Below are 7,306 nucleotides of genomic sequence, written 5' to 3'. Positions count from 1 at the left end.
TTCAATTTCCAACAGGGAGAGTGGAGGCAATTATTTCTACTTTACAGATGAACCTTCTAGTGCCTGACATGGGGGTGGACAACAGCCCAAAGGTTGCTGTGACAGGGCTCTTAACCTGACCTGGGGACCTGGAGGGATCACTGTGGGGCAAAAGGGCAGACAATCACATTCCCGGCTCCTGGAACAGGCCCATTCCTTTCCAAGATCTCTCTTCTTCCAGGACCGTCTCTGTGCCCAGTAACACAGACTTGGTAGAAAGCAGGGAGGGGCCATAGTAAATGCAAATGTTTTTGTTTTACACAATACCTGTTCTTACGGAAATAGAGAATACCACAAATGAGCTGGGAGAAAAGGAAAACCTCCTGAATCCCAATCCTTAGACACTGATGCATATATTTCTAATATTTATACCAAATGGGATCATAATGCATCTTGTATTTTGCAAGTTCTTTTTGAACTTTATTATAATGGACAGCTTTCCACATCAGTTAATATTCTTGTATAGCACTGAAATGACAACATGGTGTTCCACTGTTCAGCCACTGCAGAATGTTGTCTAACAATGTCCCAATTCAGCAGGCGTCTCTCACCCACTTTCACTTTCCTTGTGTCAGTTATCCATGATCAACTGAGCTCTGGAAATAGCTGAGTACAGTACAGTAAGATATTTTGAAAGAGAGGTGAACCATGTTCACCTAACTTTTATCATAATAGATTGCTATAATTGTTATTATAGTAGATTGTTATAATAACAGTAGATTGTTATAATTGTTCTATTACAGTAGATTGTTATGATTGTTCTATTGGATTATTAATGTTGTCAATCTCTTATCATGCCTAATTTATAAATTAAACTCTATCATAGGTACGTGCATATAGGAAAAGACATAGCGCATTTAGGGTTTGGTACTGTCTGAGGTTTCAGGCATCCACGGCAGGTCTTGGAACATATCCCCTGCAGATAAGGGGATAAGCTGATATTTGTGATGATTTAGAAGGTGGCATTGGATATCCTCATCACTAAGGTTCACATCATCATTTGCAGGAAAAAGACAACATCATACAGCCCTCAGGATCAGATAGGAAAGACAGAAGGGGTTTGCGGGAAGAGAAGGGAAGAGCGGCGAGCAGAGGGGCTGGTGGAATTTGCTTTCAGGTCATAGAAGATGCGGAAATTCCCTGCTTGTTAAAACAAGAGAGGAAATGGAGGGCTCTGATCTCAAGGGCACGGGCAGAGCCCAGTCAGCCTGGGGCTTGTGGGCTGCACGTTCCCTCTATCGTGCGGGGCCAGGGAGGCCCCCAGATGCTTCTGCTTCCCCCAGTCCAGCACCAACTCCACTGAGCCTCCCCAACTTCTCTGTGTGTGCCTGACCCCAGCTGGCCTGCAGGGCCTTGAAGACAAGGACCACACTGGAATCATTTCTCTATTGCCCAAGTGCCTTGAGTAGGGCTAGGCAGAGTCACTGACAGTGAATGAGCACGTGAGACAATGAATGAGTGAGTGATTCTTGTAGAATTTAGAGAGGGCTCAGTCAGGTGCACAAGGAGAAGTAATGGGAGGCTATTTTCCAACCCTGTCGTTAGAGAGTCAGATGAATTGACGAGACATTGACTTGATTCCTTCTCAGCTGCTGGTTTATTCTGCATGTCCAACAACTTACTGAACCTCTCTGCCATCCAGTTTCCGTGTGGGTAAACTGGGGACGATAGGAGGTGGTGCTGGGGTTGATGAAGATAAGATGGGTGGCATTTTACTATATGTGATTATACCCAAAAAGAAAAAGGGAGGGTGAAAGCTCTGAGCCAGGTACCTGGCATCAACAGGATATTGATTGTTAGAAAATGCATGCATTCTTAAGGTGATCCAGGATTTGTTTTAATCAACTATGGTAAGACCCAAAGAAGTGACTGTCATGAATGAAAAAGTTTTTATCTCACAGATCCCTAGAAATGAGAGGCACAGCTCTCCCTGCAAGTCACCAGGGTCAGTCAGGAGGCAGAGGGGGCAGAAACACGTGGGTAAGAGCCTTTGCTGTGGTTTCCATGGGAAGGAATGGACAAGGCAGTGTAGCTACACTGAGTTGTCTAGGGGCATAGAGGGGAACAGTGGTCCTGACTGAGAGCTCAATGGAGGAGGTGGTTGGGGTGTGGGATCTGGACTGGTTGGTTTACATCTGAAAGTCACACTCACAGGAGTGGTTTCCAATCTATAGAAATTGGCTAGCCCTGGCAAGGGGCAGTCTCTCTACGGTCTGCAAGGTCCCAGACATGAAAGCATCAGAATACAGAAAATAAAAGACATGGTTTATATACTATGAGGCCCAGTGCATTAACAGGGCTCTGAGATCAGCTGAATTCAAATCTCAGTTTCATTGCTTTCGTGTTGGTGGCTTTTCATTTTTTAATTTTCATTTTTTGAATTAGGGTCTCATTCTGTCACCCAGGATGGAGTGCGGTGGTGTGATCACAGCTCACTGCAGCCTTCATTTCCCAGGCTCAAGCAATCCTCCCACCTCAGCTTCTCATGTAGCTGGTGTGTACCATCACGCTTGGCTATTTTTTTTTATTTTTGTAGAGATGGGGGTCTCACTTTGTTGCCCAGGCTGATCTTGAACTCCTGGGCTCAAGCAGTCCTCCCAGCTCAGTCTCCCAAAGTGCTGGGATTACAGGCATGAACCACCATGCACAGTCTAGTTATGTGGCTTTTAGCAAGTCACTTAGCCGTTCTGGTCCCTGTGCTATCGGCTGTAAAATGAGGACTACAGCAGCTACCTCTAGTGGTGTGTCAAGGGTGGCCAGCCAGGCCTCTGCCTGGGACACGGCTCAGTAAGGGCATGAAAACATCACTGGCATAAATCAGAAATCCAGCTCCAGTTAGCGCAGGTCTCCAGTCACGATAGCTTACAGAGTTGGCCAAATGGGAGCTTGAACCCTGGTCCTGCCAGTGTGGACGCTGCCTGGAATGGAAATTAAATCACGCTATTCCCTGGATGACCCACCTCAGCCGTAGATTTCTGTGCCAGGCTCCGCAAGCTGTATCCACTTGGCTGCAGCCATCAAGAGGGAATGTGAAGTTGCAAATCACAGCCAGCTGAGATTCAGAAACAGAACGAGGTATTATGTAGGGCTGTTGACCCCAGATGAGGGCTTTATTTTATTATCTACATTTTAGACTTTTTAATATGCCTCCCAAGATGCTGTCTGGTTTGGAAAATCACCTATAATAAATGCACATAATAAATCTCTTATTTTGAGCATAGAGAGGCATGCAATTTTTATTAATAAAAATAAGTTCCTCTCTGCACCCCTCCAAATAAGCGTTCCACAAGTATTTAAAGACAATCTGTTGAAAGGATGCCAGCTGGTCCACCTCCCAGAGCAACTAGCCAGTCTCAGTTGGGCCTCCCCTACTCACTGGGTGAAATGAAAGGGTGTTCTGGAAGGTGCCGGCATCTGCTCCCTTCCCTGTCATTTCGTGGGTCCCAGCCATTTCCGACCCTGGGCAAATCCATCCACTCACACTGTCCCTGGAGAAATCACACAAGGGCATAGGACCTCCTTCTTCTCCCTTGTCCTGAACTAGACCCTCCCCATCCTGCCATCCCTGGGGCTCCTGGCCTCCTGTCTCGCTCCCTCCTTCATCAGACACTCTGCAAATCTCTACCCTAGGACAAAGAGAGGAAAACACCCTGTGTGTCCATTATGGGGGAAATGGAGGGGGATGCAATGCCCTGGCGTATAAGTGACAGATTTCACCACTTCACAGCAGCATGATGGATCTTAAGACCTCACACAAGCCTGAGAAGGAAGAAAGAAGGAAGGAAGGAGAAGGAAGAAAGGACAGGAGAAAAGAAAAAAGACAGGGAGAAATCGAGATATGGGACCCAATATATCCTACAAAAAATATATATGTATGCAAATAGCAGCACATATTTTATAATTGAAAAGTACATGTCAAAACTGTAGAATGGTTGACTATGGGAGGAACGGAGCTGGGGTATGGAGCTAAGAGAGAAGAAATCAGTGAAAATAAAGGCTTTCTCCCACTAGATGGGGATGAGGTCAGGAAATGATCACCACAACCCTCTACATCTGAGGCCCCATAAGAAATAAAACATAAGGAAAAACTAAATACAGACACACACACACACACACAGAGGCAAATCCTACTCTAAAAATGACCTGTTTTTTGATTATTCCAATAAGCCATGCTTGCTCCATGCCTGGCTTTGGACATGCAATTCCCTCTGCATGAAATGCTGTTCCCCACCCTTTCAGCCACTTGACTTTGCCCATCCTTCAGCTCTCTCCATTTCCTGTCCTTCCCCCACCTGCCCCCGATCAGGCCAGGTGGCCGTACCTGTCGTATTAGTCAGCTCAGGCTGCTCTAACAGAACACTACAGACCAGGCAGCTTAAAGAACAGGAGTTTCTTTTCTCACAGTTCGGCAGGCTGGAAGTCCAGGATTAAGGTGCAACAGGGTTGGTTCCTGGTAAGGCCTCTCTACCTGGTTTGTAGACTGCCGCCTTCTTGCTGTGTCCTCACACAGCCTTTCCTGTGTGGATGCTCAAGGGGAGAGGGCTCTGGTGTCTCTTCCTCTCCTTATGAGGACACCAACTGTACCAGATTGGGGCCCCAAGCTGATGGTCTCATTTCACCTTAATCACCTCCCTAAAGGCCCTGTCTCCAATGATAATCACACTCTGAAGTATGGGGTTTAGGGCTTCCACATGTGAATGTGGGTGAGGGGGACATAATTTAGCCCCCAATACACCTCCTGCCTGTGTTTGTTTTCCTTCAACACTTCTCACGCACCTGCGCGTATCCGAGGCTATCCTCTGAGCACGTCCATGTCAGGACTCACTCACCTTCGACGGTCATCCTCGCCTGCTCAAACGCATCTCTGCCCCCTCCTCCTTGCTGCAAAAACCACAGGCCCACATGATGTTTCAGCTGGCAAATCTAAAGGCTCCTCTCAGCCCACGGCCCTGGGACTTCGCCATGAGACCCTGCCTTGCCTGGCCCTTGGACTCTGCCCTCTCCTCTCCTCTCCTTTTCTCTCCTCTTCTCTCTCTGCCTTTTGCCCCAGCAGTGGCTTCTTGCTGCTTCCACATGCCAGCCTGGCTCCCCTAGACCCACTCTCATTCCTCTCTGCATGGTTCCTGGGGGGTTTCTCCACCCCATGACTCCCCTCTTCCCTGGCTCACTGGCCTGGCCACGTGGATGCCACAGGCCCCTCCAGCTCAGTACACCATGAATGAATTCATCCCTTTCCCTGACAAGCCTATTCTCTGTCTGGCCCCACCACTGGTGACACTGGAGGCTAGGGCATCCTCTGTGACTCCTCCATCAATCCTGCCATTGGACCAACCACCAAATGCTGTCCTCCCATCCTGCTGCTTGTCTCAGCTCCTTGCAGGATGGGGATTGCTTTGCTGTGCAGGGACACCAAGATGCGGGAAGCAGAGGCTGGACTCAAGATTCCTGCAGGAGGCAGATTTTGAGACAAGCAAGTGAAGGTGGTTGGATAGATGGAGAGGAGGGTATTCAGCTGGTCTGCTCATGGCTCCATCTCTTCCAAGAAACAGAGACTCTCAAACTGTGTAACTGAGATGACTTTAATACAAAGACTACTCATCAAGTTGTGAACAAGGTTTGGGTGACCAGCAAGAGACAGTGCAGAACCCAAGAGCTAAGCGGGGTGGTGTCACTGCTCCTAGGCCTGATGGGGAGTGAAGGGGTGGTCACTGGAACAGAGACAAAAGAACAAGGTGGGAGCAACGGGCCAGAGCAGTGGGGTTCCAGCAGACAGAAGCAGCCAGCCCTAAGCAACCTCAAGTGTTCATGTATGTATGTACGTATTATTATTACTATTATTATTTTGAGACAGAGTTTTGCTCTTGTTGCCCAGGCTAGAATGCAATGGGAGATCCCGACTCATCACAACCTCCACCTCCTGGGTTCAAGCGATTCTCCTGCCTCAGCCTCCCAAGTATTTGGGATTACATGCTACCATGCTCAGCTAATTTTGTATTTTAATAGAGACAGGGTTTCTCCATGTTGGTCAGGCTGGTCTCAAACTCCCGACCTCAGGTGATCCGCCTGCCTTGGGCTCCCAAAGTGCTGGCATTATGGGCGTGAGCCACTGCACCCGGCCATAGTATTATTATTTAGGCATGAAAAGGCCAGCAGATTGGGAGAGGACTGGCACTGAAAAGATCATTTGTCCCTTAGAGTTCCCAATGAGAAAGGGCTCACCATGCTATGAAGATCCACAGGGGAAACATCTGAGTGGGTCAGGAGACAGGGAGGGGAGATGGTAGGCAAGAGCCTCCATTGAGGTTTTGATGGGAAGGAAAAAAGAGACAGGGCAGGCAGGCTTAGGATTGCTGGTTTGAATAATTTTAGCTGATCTGGGGTGCAGAGTTACTGCCCTGCATCGTCTGGTTCCCAACCCTGGGGTGATCAGGGCAGGTGGAGTGTGACAGCTCCACAGGGGAGGAGGTGGAGGATGTGGGTTCTGGATCTGTGGGATGGCATTTGTAAAGCACACTCTTGAGTGAATGAATTGTTGACCATTTCTAGATCAGCCTGCCCTGGGAGGGGCAGACCCTTCAGAATTAGCAAGGCCTCAGAGGTCAAATAATCTGAATACAGAAAACAAAACACCTAGTGCATACACCACACAGAGAGGGAGCTAGGGGAACCAATATCCACCCCCACCCTTCTCCCCCACTCAGATCCGCGGATGTCGCGCCTTGGCCAAACCCAACAGGAATATGGAGAGTGAGGAAGATGGCTGGGACAGTCAGGGAGGGGAGTGGCTCTGAAGAGGGACTAGACTCAGCAGCCGCTAAACTAAGCTCCTGTGCAGACAACAGTTTTTTACTCTTTTTGAAATCTTCCCAATACATGCTAGCTGAATGGAAATGCAATCAGCCTGGGGAGATCCAACAGGGCTTGCAGAAGGAAATGCATCCTGAGCTGGGTTTTGAGGGATGAATAGGCATTTTCCAGGGAATGCTAGACACATAAATGGAAGAGCACAAGCAAAGGGATGGAGATTAACACAGTATGTTTGGCAAGCTGCAAGCAACAGTTCTGGATTGTGAAATTTCTGGGGAGGAGGCTGGCACAGAGCAGATTCCCTGGGAGTGTCTCTGCCCTCGGTCATTTCATTCTCCTCTCTGGGTCTCTCTGCAGAGCAACGTGTTCATGGGTGTAAAGTGCTTCCAAGGGGGCTGGTACAGAGGGAAATGCTTGGTAAATGGTGGTGATTATCATAATGATGATTAGCATGCCTAAT

At 48.3% G+C, this 7,306-nt stretch overlaps 1 long non-coding RNA gene across 1 annotated transcript in view; it reads right to left on the bottom strand.

Annotated features, from left to right (window-relative positions):
• Positions 1–435: 435 nt before the first annotated feature.
• The window catches only part of LOC139362237 (uncharacterized), a 62,550-nt gene continuing 55,679 nt past the window's right edge, over positions 436–7,306 (bottom strand). The window contains exon 3 of the long non-coding RNA XR_011620678.1: positions 436–635. This is a non-coding gene — a long non-coding RNA (uncharacterized lncRNA). The remainder of the gene's footprint in view (positions 636–7,306) is intronic.

This window comes from Macaca nemestrina, chromosome 3 (genome assembly GCF_043159975.1).
Source record: "Macaca nemestrina isolate mMacNem1 chromosome 3, mMacNem.hap1, whole genome shotgun sequence".
Lineage (NCBI taxonomy): Eukaryota > Metazoa > Chordata > Mammalia > Primates > Cercopithecidae > Macaca > Macaca nemestrina.
This window is presented reverse-complemented; position numbering and strand designations above follow the sequence as displayed.